General features: G+C 46.1%; 3 long non-coding RNA genes across 6 annotated transcripts; 1 reads left to right on the top strand and 2 right to left on the bottom strand.

Annotated features, from left to right (window-relative positions):
- On the bottom strand, positions 1–15,644 carry LOC127539108 (uncharacterized). 3 transcript variants are annotated; one of them, XR_007947838.1, is made up of 6 exons: positions 15,390–15,644; positions 14,691–15,071; positions 11,659–11,811; positions 10,876–10,920; positions 2,734–2,810; positions 1–1,257 (listed from the first exon to the last, which is right to left on the bottom strand). It is a non-coding gene; the product is annotated as an uncharacterized LOC127539108 (long non-coding RNA). The 3 variants fall into 3 exon arrangements; XR_007947836.1 differs by having other exon boundaries at positions 2,734–2,807; positions 15,390–15,642; XR_007947837.1 differs by lacking the exon at positions 10,876–10,920 and having other exon boundaries at positions 2,734–2,807; positions 15,390–15,638.
- On the bottom strand, positions 4,262–6,055 carry LOC127539107 (uncharacterized). Of its 2 annotated transcripts, XR_007947835.1 has the most exons (3): positions 5,957–6,055; positions 5,542–5,568; positions 4,262–5,150 (listed from the first exon to the last, which is right to left on the bottom strand). It is a non-coding gene; the product is annotated as an uncharacterized LOC127539107 (long non-coding RNA). The 2 variants fall into 2 exon arrangements; XR_007947834.1 differs by lacking the exon at positions 5,542–5,568 and having other exon boundaries at positions 4,262–5,177.
- Positions 6,401–9,679, top strand: LOC127539105 (uncharacterized). The gene is made up of 3 exons (XR_007947832.1): positions 6,401–6,415; positions 7,190–7,683; positions 8,459–9,679. It is a non-coding gene; the product is annotated as an uncharacterized LOC127539105 (long non-coding RNA).
- Positions 15,645–16,397: the final 753 nt, after the last annotated feature.

Here is a 16,397-nt window from a genome sequence, read left to right as displayed (position 1 = left end):
TCGTTTGCCTCTCTTTTTAATTTTTAATTCTAAATCCTCACCCTGACTCCTGTTTCTTATCACTCCACCCCATTCCGTACCATTCAGATGGCAAGAAAGCCCTAAGAAACTCATTATATATAAGAAATCCCAATAAAACATTTCCCACGTTATTGGGAGAGAGGGGGGAGGGGGCTAAGTAAGTACAAGAGATACAAGGTTTCTTCCTTTTCTTCTCGAGTTGGTTCCATTGCATGCGCCTCATGCAAAAACCGTTCGCTGTCATGAAATCAAAATGATCTGTTCTGGGTCAATTTTCCCCTCCCAAATTCCTCTCTTCTTTGATCAGTCTTCCCTTAGTCTCTTGGTTCCGACAGGTCCCTTTCTCAAAATCCCCTTCCTTGGCTTTGGCTATGACCCTGAATCCCTAATTCAGGTAACCCTTTTTGGATCTGATCTCGGTATAAAGACAGAGTGAAATGTGGTCTGGGTCTAGTTTCTGCCACCCTGCTTTCCAGTGTTCCAGGAAGTTGTTGTTGTTGTTGTTGTCGTTGTCGTTTGTTGTTTGTTGTTGTTTATTGGGGGGGGGGGGGTGAAGGAGAGGGGTTAGTCCAATACCGATTGCCTGGCATTGGAGCTTGGAGCTTAGTCTTTATCAAACACTTTCTCCTTCATATTCCTTACCTAAACTGTTCCACAGACCAAGCACTACTTTGGGGGTTTCAATTTCTTAAATACATTGGAAATCTAGTTAGTAAATGCTAAGACTACTCCCTTCTCCATAACTGCTCTTTTTTTTTTTTTTTTTTTTTTTTTTTTTTTTTTTTTTTTTTTGGATACTGTTTGAATTCATTATGCTTCCACCAAAAATGAATGAATCATATGGTTTCTTAACTGGAACTGGAAGTGGCCATAAGGGAAAGAATCTTGGAAGTCAAAAGTTTTTATTTCTTTGTTAGTTTTAAAGCAGCTCATAGTTTTCTTTCCTAGAATATTTGAATTTTGTTTCAGTTTTGTCTGGGGAAACTCATCAATGTCTTCTTCCAATTTTTCTTGGCTAAATAGGGATTCTGTAAGTATTCCATTTGTGTGTGTGTGTGTGTGTGTGTGTGTGTGTGTGTGTGTGTGTGTGTGTTTGTGGGGCAATTTATATTTTTGTTAATATGCATTCTTTTTGTGGAGATCTTCCTTCTTCTTCAATATCAAATCAAACCCACAGCAATGGCTTTGCTTTCATCTTTGTGGATTGTTCATTCATCTTTTTCATTTTGGATCTTGCTGGTTTGAATTGGGGGGAAAAAAAAAAAAAAAAAAAGACAATTAGCCAATTATTTATCTCTTAATTTCTCTCCCTGACCCCATAGCCAAATCCCCAGCTCCTAATCCTTATTTTCTCTGAGTTCAGCATTGAGCATTTTCCAAGGTGGCTTTTAGTAAACTATTCACGCAATTCGTTACTTTCTTCTCTCTCCCCCTCTTCCTCAGCAGCAACTGTATCAAGCACCACAACTACAGTAAAGAAAACCCATAGAAGCAATCAGAACAAAGCTTTGCCTGCATCCCTCAGATCAACCAGAGGGACTTGCTTTCTGAATCCCTGTGGTTTTTTAGGGGGAACACCTTGGCCTGATTGGGGGGGGGGGGGGGGGGGAGGGAGGGAGGGAGGGAAACAAGCCAACCCCTTCCCTGCCCCCCCCCCCAAGAAATTCATTGATTTCCAGTCCTGGAGCAAGCAGCCAACTTAATCTCTAGTTCCTGAACTATACCTAATAGCAAAGTTCTAAATCAGAGGTAATTAGCCCTTTGGCACAAAGCCTGACCGGCAAGTAGCAAACATTGAATATATACTTATGTGCTTAATATAACATGGTAGTAGTATGTAATATATCTACTAGACATATAATACTACACTATGACATAGTAATATAACACTATACTGAATGTATGCCCCCCCCCAGTTCATCTATCTAATACCAGAATCCACAAACTAAAAGAAAAAATGAATTTTTTATTTCAATTTATCATTTTGAGTACCACTACTAGGACCCCTCCCTCCACAATCTCTTGCTGGAAAATACATCCCCCTCCCACTCCTCCCCACTTCCCCTCCTCAGAGCCCTTAAACTCAGGGATACCCAAGCTGGGAGGGGGGGGGGGGGGGGGGAGGAAAAATAAGATTCCTTCTTGCCAAGAGGAGGAGACAAGTTACAACTCTTCAGGCTTTGCAGAATTAAATGGGAGGCCCAGGTAGTAGAGAGAAGAAAGAAGAACAATTGGGGGGAAAGGGGTGGGAATGGGGGGCGCTTTTATCCTCGGTAAGAAGTTGCTGTCCCTATGAACTTATTTCAGAATGCTATTATTTAAACATTTTAAAATGGGGGGTGGGGTGGAATATATGAAAGTAGACACTGATTGCAAAGGTGGCATTGTCACCAAATCAATGTGGGTACAAAGATAAGCTTTTAAGCCAACTCTTGTGTGAAGTTTTTGTTATGTTTTGTTTTTTAAGAAAGAAAAATGGAACAGCAAAAATGAATTAATCATATGGCTTCTCAATGGCAGCTGAAGGTGAGGATAAGGCAAAGAGTATGAAACTCAAAAGGTCTCTTGTCTTTCTTCTTCTTCTTCTTTTTTTTTTTTTTTTTAAAGAAACAAATGTAAACACATTGTTCTAAATGTAACTGAGGAAAATTTTTAAAGAAATATATTTCTTTACATATAAAAATGCATGCATACACACATGAATGAACGAACCCATAGCAGTTACTGTCTTTAAAGGCAAACACTATTATAGCAAAGTAGGCTTGGGGCATCCATGGCACCAGGTCCTGCTGGGGAAAAAGAAAAAAATTTTAAAAATGAGGAAAATTCCCCTATGCCCACGAAAGACCAAGAGAAAACTTTTAGTAACATAGTATCATTGTGTTCCTTATTTTCAAAAGTTCAGAGCCCCCACATTGTGAATAACTGCTTAAGAAGCATGTTCATAACACTGGGAAATGAATATAAACTGCTTGCATTTTTTGTTTTTCTTCCCGGGTTATTTATACCTTCTGAATTCAATTCTCCCTGTGCAACAAGAAAACCGTTCGGTTCTGCACACATATGTTTTTGTTTTTTTTTTTTTTTTTTTAAATAAATTTTATTTATTTAATAATAACTTCGCATTGACAGAATCCATGCCAGGATAATTTCTACACGACATTATCCCTTGCAATCACTTATGTTTCGTCTTTTCCCCCTCCCTCCCTCCTCCCCCCCCCCCCAGGATGGCAAGCAGTCCTATATATGCTAAACATGTTGCAGTATATCCTAGATACAATACATATTTGCAGAATGCACACATATGTTGTATCTAGGATATACTGCAACCCATTCAACATGTAAAGGACTGCTTGTATCTGGGGGAAGAGGTGGAGGGAGGGAGGGAGGGAAGGAGGGGAAAAATCGGAACAGAAGTGAATGCAAGGGATAATGCTGTAAAAAATTACCCTGGCATGCGTTCTATCAATAAAAAGTTATTTAAAAAAAAAAGAAGAAGAAGAAGAAGAAGAAGCATGTTCATAGAAGCCAGTGCAAGGGATAATGTTGTAAAAAACTACCCTGGCATATGTTCTGTCAATAAAAAGTTACATATATTGAAAAAAAAAGAAAAAGAAAAAGAAAAAGAAAGAAAGAAATGACCAGAAGGATGAATACAGAGTAACGTAATAAGGTTCCAGGAGGGAGGGAGGGAGGGAGACAGAGACAGAGAGACAGAGGGAGTGTGTTTGGGGGAGTGGAAGAAAGGGAGTTTTGAACCCGGTTCCAGGTCCCAGAGATTTTTCCAAAAGCTACGCTGAAAGGGACCCAGCTTGGCCCACTCAGACAAACCTGTTTCCTTTCTATTTGGGTCCCAGGAAGCTATCTAGGAGGCCTAGTGGTTTCTAGGGGTGTTGAAAAAGCCAGGGGACCCCACAAGTTTGGCCCCAAGGCTAAAGATTTTCCCAGACTGCCCTTTCCACAGGCCAAAAGCAGCCACGCAGACAGATCCCTATTGCTCAAAGTCTTTCTGTTGCAAGTCCCAGGACCAAATGGGAGAGAGAGACAGGAGCACTTCCTTTCAGGAGGACAAAGGGAGGTGTTCACCTTTTTCAGCCAGGTCCTAGAGCTTTTCCAAAGTTCTCTTCAGGGCAAAAAGCTGATTACAGCCACATAGACCCACACCCTTGGCCCATTTAATTCTTTTAATCTTATTTATTTTTTGTTTGTTTTTGTTTGTTTGTTTGTTTGTTTTTTAGAGTAACAAGGCCCTAGGAGGGAGAGAGACAGAGAGACAGACATGGAGAGGCAGAGAGAAAGGGGGACTGTGGTTGGGGGGAGCAGATTAAAGGGAGTTTTGAACCCGGCTCCAGGTCCCAGAGAGTTTTGCAAAAGCCACACTGAAAAGGACCCAGCTTGGCCCACTCAGACAAACCTGGCTTTCTTTCCATTCGAGTGCCAGGAATCTAAATAAGAGGCCTAGTGGTTTCTAGGGGTGTTGAGAAAGACAGGAGACCCCACAAGCCTAGCCCCCAAGGCTAAAGATTTTCCCAGACTGCCCTTTCATAAGCCAAAAACATGCCGCACAGACAGATAGGCCTATTGCTCAAAGTTTTTCTGTTGCAAGTCCCAGGACCAAATGGGAGAGAGAGACAGGAGCACTTCCTTTCAGAAGGGGAAAGGGAGGTGTCCACCTTTTTCCCAAAGCTCTCCTCAGGGCACAAATCTGATGACAGCCACATAGAGCCACACCCTTGGCCCATTCAATTTTTTAACATTTTATTTATTTATTGGGGGTTTGTTTGTTCTTTAAGTTTTTTTTGTTTCTTTGTTTGTTTGTTTGTTTGTTTTTTTTTTAAGGGTAACAAGGGCGGGCAGGGGACAGAGAGAAAGTGAGAGAGAGAGAGAGAAAGGGGGAGTGTGTTTGAGGGGAGCGGATTAAAGGGAGTTTTGAACCCGGCTCCAGGTCCCAGAGAGTTTTGCAAAAGCCCCGCTGAAAAGGACCCAGCTTGGCCCACCCAGACACACCTGGCTTTCTTTCCATCCGGGTCCCTGGAAGCTCAGGAAGAGGCCTGGTGCTTTCTAGGGGTGTTGAGAAAGACAGGGGATCCCACTAGAGCTTTTCCAAAGTTCTCCTCAGGGCCACAAACCTGATGACCGCCACATAGAGCCAGACCCTTGGCCTGTGTAGTTTTTTAAAATTTTACTGATTTATTGACGGATTGATTTTTTTTTTTTTTTTTTAAGGGTAACAAGGGCGGGCAGGGGACAGAGAGAAAGAGAGAGAGAGAGAGAGAGAGAAAGGGGGAGTGTGTTTGGGGGGAGCGGATTAAAGGGAGTTTTGAACCCGGCTCCAGGTCCCAGAGAGTTTTGCAAAAGCCCCGCTGAAAAGGACCCAGTTTGGCCCACCCAGACACACCTGGCTTTCTTTCCATCCGGGTCCCTGGAAGCTCAGGAAGAGGCCTGGTGCTTTCTAGGGGTGTTGAGAAAGACAGGGGACCCCACTAGAGCTTTTCCAAAGTTCTCCTCAGGGCCACAAACCTGATGACCGCCACATAGAGCCAGACCCTTGGCCTGCGTAGTTTTTTAAAATTTTACTGATTTATTGACGGATTGATTTTTTTTTTTTTTTTTTTTAAGGGTAACAAGGGCCCGGGGGAGAGAGAGACACAGAGAAAGAGACAGAGAGAAAGGGGGAGTGTGTTTGGGGGGAGCGGATTAAAGGGAGTTTCGAACCCGGCTCCAGGTCCCAGAGAGTTTTGCAAAAGCCCCGCTGAAAAGGACCCAGCTTGGCCCACCCAGACACACCTGGCTTTCTTTCCATCCGGGTCCCTGGAAGCTCAGGAAGAGGCCTGGTGCTTTCTAGGGGTGTTGAGAAAGACAGGGGACCCCACTAGAGCTTTTCCAAAGTTCTCCTCAGGGCCACAAACCTGATGACCGCCACATAGAGCCAGACCTTGGCCTGTGTAGTTTTTTAAAATTTTACTGATTTATTGACGGATTGATTTTTTTTTTTTTTTTTTAAGGGTAACAAGGGCCCGGGGGAGAGAGAGACACAGAGAAAGAGAGAGAGAGAAAGGGGGATTGTGTTTGGGGGGAGCGGATTAAAGGGAGTTTTGAACCCGGCTCCAGGTCCCAGAGAGTTTTGCAAAAGCCCCGCTGAAAAGGACCCAGCTTGGCCCACCCAGACACACCTGGCTTTCTTTCCATCCGGGTCCCTGGAAGCTCAGGAAGAGGCCTGGTGCTTTCTAGGGGTGTTGAGAAAGACAGGGGACCCCACTAGAGCTTTTCCAAAGTTCTCCTCAGGGCCACAAACCTGATGACCGCCACATAGAGCCAGACCCTTGGCCTGTGTAGTTTTTTAAAATTTTACTGATTTATTGACGGATTGATTTTTTTTTTTTTTTTTTTAAGGGTAACAAGGGCCCGGGGGAGAGAGAGACACAGAGAAAGAGAGAGAGAGAAAGGGGGATTGTGTTTGGGGGGAGCGGATTAAAGGGAGTTTCGAACCCGGCTCCAGGTCCCAGAGAGTTTTGCAAAAGCCCCGCTGAAAAGGACCCAGCTTGGCCCACCCAGACACACCTGGCTTTCTTTCCATCCGGGTCCCTGGAAGCTCAGGAAGAGGCCTGGTGCTTTCTAGGGGTGTTGAGAAAGACAGGGGACCCCACTAGAGCTTTTCCAAAGTTCTCCTCAGGGCCACAAACCTGATGACCGCCACATAGAGCCAGACCCTTGGCCTGTGTAGTTTTTTAAAATTTTACTGATTTATTGACGGATTGATTTTTTTTTTTTTTTTTTTTAAGGGTAACAAGGGCCCGGGGGAGAGAGAGACACAGAGAAAGAGACAGAGAGAAAGGGGGAGTGTATTTGGGGGGAGCGGATTAAAGGGAGTTTTGAACCCGGCTCCAGGTCCCAGAGAGTTTTGCAAAAGCCCCGCTGAAAAGGACCCAGCTTGGCCCACCAGACACACCTGGCTTTCTTTCCATCCGGGTCCCTGGAAGCTCAGGAAGAGGCCTGGTGCTTTCTAGGGGTGTTGAGAAAGACAGGGGACCCCACTAGAGCTTTTCCAAAGTTCTCCTCAGGGCCACAAACCTGATGACCGCCACATAGAGCCAGACCCTTGGCCTGCGTAATTTTTTTAAATTTTACTGATTTATTGACGGATTGATTTTTTTTTTTTTTTTTTAAGGGTAACAAGGGCCCGGGGGAGAGAGAGACACAGAGAAAGAGACAGAGAGAAAGGGGGAGTGTGTTTGAGGGGAGCGGATTAAAGGGAGTTTTGAACCCGGCTCCAGGTCCCAGAGAGTTTTGCAAAAGCCCCGCTGAAAAGGACCCAGCTTGGCCCACCCAGACACACCTGGCTTTCTTTCCATCCGGGTCCCTGGAAGCTCAGGAAGAGGCCTGGTGCTTTCTAGGGGTGTTGAGAAAGACAGGGGACCCCACTAGAGCTTTTCCAAAGTTCTCCTCAGGGCCACAAACCTGATGACCGCCACATAGAGCCAGACCCTTGGCCTGTGTAGTTTTTTAAAATTTTACTGATTTATTGACGGATTGATTTTTTTTTTTTTTTTTTTAAGGGTAACAAGGGCCCGGGGGAGAGAGAGACACAGAGAAAGAGACAGAGAGAAAGGGGGAGTGTATTTGGGGGGAGCGGATTAAAGGGAGTTTTGAACCCGGCTCCAGGTCCCAGAGAGTTTTGCAAAAGCCCCGCTGAAAAGGACCCAGTTTGGCCCACCCAGACACACCTGGCTTTCTTTCCATCCGGGTCCCTGGAAGCTCAGGAAGAGGCCTGGTGCTTTCTAGGGGTGTTGAGAAAGACAGGGGACCCCACTAGAGCTTTTCCAAAGTTCTCCTCAGGGCCACAAACCTGATGACCGCCACATAGAGCCAGACCCTTGGCCTGCGTAATTTTTTTAAATTTTACTGATTTATTGACGGATTGATTTTTTTTTTTTTTTTTTTAAAGGGTAACAAGGGCCCGGGGGAGAGAGAGACACAGAGAAAGAGAGAGAGAGAGAAAGGGGGAGTGTGTTTGGGGGGAGCGGATTAAAGGGAGTTTTGAACCCGGCTCCAGGTCCCAGAGAGTTTTGCAAAAGCCCCGCTGAAAAGGACCCAGCTTGGCCCACCCAGACACACTGGCTTTCTTTCCATCCGGGTCCCTGGAAGCTCAGGAAGAGGCCTGGTGCTTTCTAGGGGTGTTGAGAAAGACAGGGGACCCCACTAGAGCTTTTCCAAAGTTCTCCTCAGGGCCACAAACCTGATGACCGCCACATAGAGCCAGACCCTTGGCCTGTGTAGTTTTTTAAAATTTTACTGATTTATTGACGGATTGATTTTTTTTTTTTTTTTAAGGGTAACAAGGGCCCGGGGGAGAGAGAGACACAGAGAAAGAGAGAGAGAGAAAGGGGGATTGTGTTTGGGGGGAGCGGATTAAAGGGAGTTTCGAACCCGGCTCCAGGTCCCAGAGAGTTTTGCAAAAGCCCCGCTGAAAAGGACCCAGCTTGGCCCACCCAGACACACCTGGCTTTCTTTCCATCCGGGTCCCTGGAAGCTCAGGAAGAGGCCTGGTGCTTTGTAGGGGTGTTTGAGAAAGACAGGGGATCCCAGAAGCCTGGTCCCAAGGCTAAAGACTTTCCCAGATTGCCCTTTCCACAGGCCCAAAGCATGGGCGCAGAAAGATGCCTATTGCTCAAAGTTTTTCTGTTGCAAGTCCCAGGACCAAATTGGGGGGGGGGGGGGGGGTAAGGGGGGGAAGGAAGAGGGAGAGGAAGAGAGAGAGTAAGGGGGGGTGGGGGGTGGGGGGAGAGGAGCACTTCCTTTCAGAAGGAGAAAGAGAGGTGTCCACCTTTTCCAGCCAGATCTAAGAGCCTTTTCCAAGGTGGCTTTGAGTTATATATTCTCCCAATTCCTTACTTTCTTCTCTCCCCGCCCTCTCTTCCTCAGCAGCAACCGTAGCGAGCAAGATCACAACAACTACAGGGAACAAAACCCACAGAAGCAATCACAACAAAGCTTGGCCCGCCTCCCGCAGATTGTGGTCGGCACCTAGAACCAGCGGGACTTCCTGTAGTTTTGTTTTTTTTTTTTTTTTTTTTTTTTTTTGGGGGGGGGGGGGGAATCCCTTGGCCAGCTGGAGGGAGCAAAGGGAAGAATAGGGAAATAAACCAACCCTTTTTTCTCCCTTAAGACATTCATTGTTCTCCAGTCCTGGAGTAATCAGTCAACTTAATCTCTAGCCCCTAGGCTACACCTAATAGCAAAGTTCTAAATCAGGGGTAATTCTCCCTTTGTTACAATGCCTGAATGACAGGTAGCAAGCATTGAATATATACTTATGTGCTTAATATAACACTGTAGTACTATGTAATATATCTACTAGACATATAATACTACACTGTGACATAGTAATAGAACACTATACTGAATGTCCCCACCCCCCCCTCCAGTTTACATATCTAATACCAGAATCCACAAGCTAAAAAAAAAAAAAAAAAAAAAAAAAAAATTAAAATTTTTGTTCAATTGATTATTTTGAGTACCACTACTAGGACCCCTGCCTACACAATCTCTTGCTGGAAAATACTCTCTCCCCATTCTTCCGTTCCCCTCCTCAGAGCCCTTAAACTGAAGGATCCCCAGGCTGGAAGGAGGAAAAAAAAAAAAAAAAAAGTAAAACAAAGGTTCTTTCTTGCCACGAGGAGGAGACAAAGTACAACTCTTCAGGTTTTGCAGAATTAAATGGGAGGCCCAGGGGTGATAGAAAGAAGAAAGGAGAACGATTGGGGAGGGGGGGGGGGGGGGGAGGGGAGGAAGGGGGCGGCTTTTATTCTCGAAAACAAGTTGCTGTCCGTAAACTAATCTATTTATTTAGTGCTGTCCCAATCAGACTTCCAAGAAAGTATTTTAATGACCTAGAAAAAATAGCAACACAATTCATATGGAAGAACAAAAGGTGGAGAATTTCAAGGGAATTAATGAAAAAAAAAAAAAAAATTCAAATGAAGGCGGCCTAGCTGTGTGCCTGATCGAAAACTATATTATAAAGCAACCGTCACCAAAACCATTTGGTATTGACTAAGAAATGGATGAGTTGATCAGTGGAATAGGTTAGGTTCACAATGCAAAATAGTCAATAACTGTAGCAATCTAGTGTTTGACAAACCCCAAGATCCCAAGTTTTGAGAAAAGAATTCATTATTTGAGCAAAACTACTGGGAAAACTGGAAATTAGTATGGCAGAAATCAGGTATTGACCCACACTTAACAGCATATACCAAGAAAAGATCAAAATGGGCCCATGAAATATTATTGTTCTGTAAGAAATGACCAGCAGGATGAATACAGAGAGGCTTGGAGAGACCTTCATGAACTGATGCTAAGTGAAATGAGCAGAACCAGGAGATCATTATACACTTCGACAACGATATTGTATGAGGACATATTTTGATGGAAGTGGATTTCTTTGACAAAGAGACCTGAGTTTCAATTGATAAATGACGGACAAAAGCAGCTACACCCAAAGAAAGAACACTGGGAAACGAATGTGAACTATCTGCATTTTTGTTTTTCTTCCCGGATTATTTATACCTTCTGAATCCAATTCTCCCTACGCAACAAGAGAACTGTTCGCTTCTGCAAACATATATTGTATCTAGGATATACTGCAACATAGCCAACATATAAAGGACTGCTTGCCATCTAGGGGAGGGGGTGGAGGGAGGGAGGGGAAAAAAATCGGAACAGAAATGAGTGTCAATATAATGTAATTATTAAATAAAAAATAATAAAAAAAAAAAGAAAAAAAAAAAATGGGCCCATGATTTAGACGTAAGGATCGAGATCATAAACAAATTAGAGGAACATTGGATACTTTACCTCTCAGACTTGTGGAGGAGGAAGGAATTGGTGACCAAAGAAGAACTAGAGAGCATTATTGAACACAAAATGGGAAATTTGGATTACATCAAATGAAAAAGCCTTTGTCCAAACAAAACTAATGCCAACAAGATTAGAAGGGAAGCAACAAACTGGGAAAACATTTTTAAAGTGAAAGGTTCTGATAAAGGCCCCATTTCCAAAATATAGAGAGAATGGACTACTTTATAAGAAACCAAGCCATCCTCCCTTTGATAAAGGGTCAAAGGATATGAACAATTTTCAGATAATGTGAAATTGAAACTCTTTCCACTCCTATGAATGAGTGTCCCAAATCACTGTTGATCAGAGAAATGCAAATTAAGACCACTCTGAGATACCACTACATCCCTGTCAGATGGGCTAAGATGACAGGAAAAAAAATAATGATGACTGTTGGAGGGGGGATGCGGGGGAAACTGGGACACTGATGCATTGTTGCTGCAGTTGTGACCGGATCCAACCTGTTCTGGAGAGCAAGCTGGAATTCTGCCCCCAAAGTCATTAAACTGTGCATACCCTTTGATCCAGCAGTGCTACTACTGGGCTTAGACCCCAAAGAGATACTGAAGAAGGGAAAGGGACCTGTATGTGCCAAAATGTTTGTGGTAGCCCTGTTTGTGAAGGGATGCCCATGCCTTGGAGAATGGTTGGGTAAAATGTGTTATAAGAATGTGAAGGAATATGATTGCTCTGTAAGAAACGATCAGCAGGATGAAGACAGAGAGGCTTGGAGAGACTCACATGAACTGATGCTGAGTGAAAGGAGCAGAAGCAGGAGATCATTACACACTTCAACAACGATACTGTCCGAGGATGGATTCTAATGGAAGTGGATGTCTTCGACAAAGAGAAGAGCTTACTCGGTTCCGGTTGGTCAATGATGGACAGAAGCAGCTACAACCCAAAGAAAGAACACTGGGAAATGAGTGTAAACTGTTTGCATTTTTGTTTTTCTTCCGGCTTATTTCTACCTTCTGAATCCAATTCTTCCTGTGCAACAAGAGAACCGTTTGGTTCTGCACACATATATTGTATCTAGGATACACTATAACATATTTAACATGTATAAGCCATGTCAAATGCCATCTAGGGGAGTGGGTGGAGGGAAGAAAGGGAAAAGTTGGAACAGAAGTGAGTGCAAGGGATAATGTTGTCAAAAATTACCCAGGCATATGTTCTGTCAATAAAAAGTTACAATAGAAAGACAAGACAAGACAAGACAAGACAAGACAGGACCAGCAGGATGAATACAGAATATTGTAATAAGGTCCTAGGAGGGAGGGAGGGAGAAAGAGACAGAGAGAGACAGACAGAGAGAGAGAGACATAGAGACACACAGAGGGGGAGAGAGAGAGAGAGGAGAGAGAGAGAGAGGAGAGAGAGAGAGAGAGAGAGAGGCAGGCAGGCAGAGGGGGGGGGGGGGGCAGGCAGAGGGGCAGAGAGAGAGAGAGAGGGGCAGAGAGAGAGAGAGGGGGAGAGAGAGGCAGAGAGAGAGAGAGGGGGGGGGCAGGCAGAGGGGGGGCAGGCAGAGGGGCAGAGAGAGAGAGAGAGAGAGAGCAGAGACAGAGGGGGGGCAGAGAGACAGAGGAGGGGCAGAGACAGAGAGAGAGAGAGAGAGGGGGGGGGGCAGAGAGACAGAGGGGGGGCAGAGACAGAGAGAGAGACAGAGAGAGAGAGGCAGAGAGAGAGAGAGAGAGAGAGAGAGAGAGAGAGGCAGAGAGAGAGAGAGAGAGAGAGAGAGAAGAGAGACAGAGGGGGGGCAGAGAGACAGAGGGAGGGCAGAGACAGAGAGAGAGAGAGAGAGAGACAGAGAGAGAGAAGAGAGACAGAGGGGGGGCAGAGAGACAGAGAGACAGAGAGAGACAGACAGAGAGAGAGAGGGCAGAGAGGCAGAGAGGCAGAGAGGCAGAGAGGCAGAGAGGCAGAGAGGAGAGAGGCAGAGAGGCAGAGAGGCAGAGAGGCAGAGAGGCAGAGAGGCAGAGAAAGAGACAGAGACAGAGAGAGAGACAGAGAGAGAGAGAGGACAGAGAGAGAGGCAGAGAGGCAGAGACAGGGGCAGAGAGAGAGGCAGAGACAGGGGCAGAGAGACAGAGACAGAGAGAGAGGCAGAGACAGAGAGAGAGGCAGAGAGGCAGAGAGGCAGAGAGGCAGAGAGGCAGAGAGGCAGAGAGGCAGAGAGGCAGAGAGGCAGAGACAGAGACAGAGACAGAGACAGAGACAGAGAGAGAGACAGAGAGAGAGACAGAGAGAGAGACAGAGAGGCAGAGACAGGGGCAGAGAGGCAGAGACAGGGGCAGAGAGGCAGAGACAGGGGCAGAGAGGCAGAGACAGAGACAGAGAGAGAGACAGAGACAGAGAGAGAGGCAGAGACAGAGAGAGAGGCAGAGAGGCAGAGAGGCAGAGAGGCAGAGAGGCAGAGAGGCAGAGAGGCAGAGAGGCAGAGAGGCAGAGAGGCAGAGACAGAGACAGAGACAGAGACAGAGAGAGAGACAGAGACAGAGAGAGAGGCAGAGAGGCAGAGACAGGGGCAGAGAGGCAGAGACAGGGGCAGAGAGGCAGAGACAGGGGCAGAGAGGCAGAGACAGGGGCAGAGAGGCAGAGACAGGGGCAGAGAGGCAGAGACAGAGACAGAGAGAGAGACAGAGACAGAGAGAGAGGCAGAGACAGAGAGAGAGGCAGAGACAGGGGCAGAGAGGCAGAGGCAGGGGCAGAGAGGCAGAGGCAGGGGCAGAGAGGCAGAGGCAGGGGCAGAGAGGCAGAGGCAGAGAGAGAGAGAGGGGCAGAGAGAGAGAGAGGGGCAGAGAGAGAGAGAGGGGCAGAGACCAAGACCGAGACTGATAGGGGGAGTGTGTTTGGGACAGCGGAAGAAAGGGGGTTTTAAACCCAGCTCCAGGTCCCAGAGATTTTTCCAAAAGCCACAGTGGAAAGGGCTAAGCTTTTGAAATATTTTAGAGGGGTGGTTTCATAAATTCTTGAGGGCAGAAGGAGTTAGGAGTCAGGAAGTCTGATCTCCCCCTCATCTTGAGTCTCACATTGACAATTTATAGCCTTAGTTGCAAAGCCCCACCCTCACCCCACTTGTCCATTAAGACCGAGGACCATTTGCTCTAAGAGGATTGAGGCAGAACAATTAGGGAAACTCAGTCAGGACAGTTAGGGAAACTAGGGCAAGGAAACTGAGGTAGAACAGTTCAAAGAGACTGTGGATGTCAGTTCATGTAAGTCTCTCCAGGCCTCTCTGCGGTCATCCTGCTGATTGTTTCTTAAAGAAGAATAATATCCCATAACATTCATAGACTGTCACTTATTCCATCATTCTCCAAGTAATGGGCGGCCACTCAGTTTCCAGTGCCTCGCCACTCCCAAAAGGGTTGCCACAGATATTTTTACTAATGGGGAAAGTCCCTTTCCCACCTTTCAGATCTCTTTGGGACATAAACCCAGTAGAAACACTGCCGGATCTAAGGGGAACTCTTTGGGTATAGTTCCACTTTGCTAAAGACCATTTGAAAAAGGGAAAATGTTGCTTAAGACACACAGAACTGATTTTTCATAAGTCTATCTAGAGTAATCTAAGGGATTGTAGCAGGGGAAAAAAAAAAAAAAAAAAAAGAGGGAAGGTAAAGGAAGCAGGGCCAGGGGACCTTTAAGTGTTGGGACCCAGGCAGAAAAAAAGGGGGGGAGGGGAAAGGAGAGAATGAGAAATCAAGGAGCGTTTTTAGCTAGCTGCCTCCCCTCGTACCCCAAGAAATAAAAACTACAGCAAGCCTTACCTCAGAAACTTCTTCCCTTGTATCTCAAAGCATCTATTTAGCTTTCCCGTGGACCACCTCCCATCGTTTAAGGCAAGTATTTCACCCAATGTACTATTTATTCCGTTGGAGCCTGTGGAAGCCAGGCTCTTTGATCGCTTCGGCTGAAAAGCTCTCCTTCTCTTCCCGTTCCCGTTTTGCCTCTGCCCCTCTCTCCATAAGGGTCCCCTCGATGAAGACTTTCACTGCCCTTGAAGCTCCTCTGAAGGAACAGACTGTAAAGCAGCCAGCATTCCTTCCATCTCTGAGAGTCCGCAAACCTTTTCTCTCTATTCCCCCTGCAAACATTGTGTCCGGAGCCGCCTCAGCCCGCCGCCTCTGCCTCTGTCGGGCTTTTAACTCCTGTGGGAAGGAGAGGAGGGGAGTAGGGAGGGTGAGTGGGTGGATGGGGCCTCTGGGAGCCAGGCAGGCAGCCTCATCATCTCAGCTGAAGCTGATGTCAGAGAGATTTTTGAACAGAAACTCCAGGTGGTTTTGGTTAGATCCGATCAGGTCTTTCCCCTCCTGCCAAACACACACACACACACACACACACACACACACACACACACACACACACACACACACACACACACACACACACACACACACACACACACACGTTCAGAGTTGTGGCAAGCCAAATCCCTGGCCCTCACGAATATGGCATGACATTGTTACCAGGCTTATCTTCCTCTCCAGAAACTCCAGAGCATAGGCAAAAGCCATCAGCGCCTTCCCAAGCTGAGCTCATTTAGCTTCATTAGGCCCTGCTGATGCACCCATACCTCCGGGATCCTGACAGGGCTTTTCTGAGTAAAGTGAGAGAAAAGCAGAAAAGGAAGCACTATCTGGAAATGAGGAGAAAGTTTTGGTTTTCCAAACTGAAAATCGGGTTACTGTTGTTACTGATGCGTGTGCGCTCTCTCTCTCTCTCTCTCTCTCTCTCAATGAATAAATAAATGAATGAATGAATGAATGAATGAGTAAAGGTGGGGTGGCAAGAAGGGCAGCATGAGGGTTTCAGAGCTGACTGCTGTGCTCTTTCTCTCTTGTGAAATCTCTATGTGATTCCTGGCCCCCGGTTATCAGAACTTCACGGGTTCCAAGGGCACAGCCCTGTTGAAGTAAAAAGAAGTTTTGTTTGTCTTCATTTGTGAAATGGAAGTTTAGAGGTGGTGGGGGAGGGGGGGGAATGAGGGTTGGGGATGGGGCTGCAAAGTCTCCCAAAGTTAAGGAAAAGCTTGGAGGGATTGTGGGGTGTAGGATGAAGCAAGAATTTCTTCACAAAAGGGCTTGGGCCTTGATTCAGGGAATGAATGAATGAATGAATGAATGAATGAATGAATGAATGAATTCCTCTTTCCTGGTCCCTGTCTGCCTGTCTCTCTCCTTCTTCCCAGCACAAACGGGCTCTGTGATTCACTAGAAAATGTTCATAGAGTGAGTGCCTTAGTTGTTCAGTGATTCACTAGATGAAGAAGTACCCTCGTGTTTTAGGCTCAGTAACTGCCCCTAAACTGCCCCGCAGCACAGAGATCTCCCAGTGCCCTCACTGGGATAGGAGTCCCCGGGGAAAGTTAGGGATTCCGAGCTGAAAACTGTTGTTGCTCTTCTACAGTTTTTGACCAGGCCCCTAAAGGGTGAGGGCGAAGAGTCCCAGGAGGAAGGGGGTGAGAGTAGGGATGG

Source organism: Antechinus flavipes, chromosome 5, assembly GCF_016432865.1.
Source record: "Antechinus flavipes isolate AdamAnt ecotype Samford, QLD, Australia chromosome 5, AdamAnt_v2, whole genome shotgun sequence".
NCBI lineage: Eukaryota > Metazoa > Chordata > Mammalia > Dasyuromorphia > Dasyuridae > Antechinus > Antechinus flavipes.
Note: the sequence above shows the minus strand (reverse complement) of the source record. Positions and strands in the feature narration are given on the sequence as shown.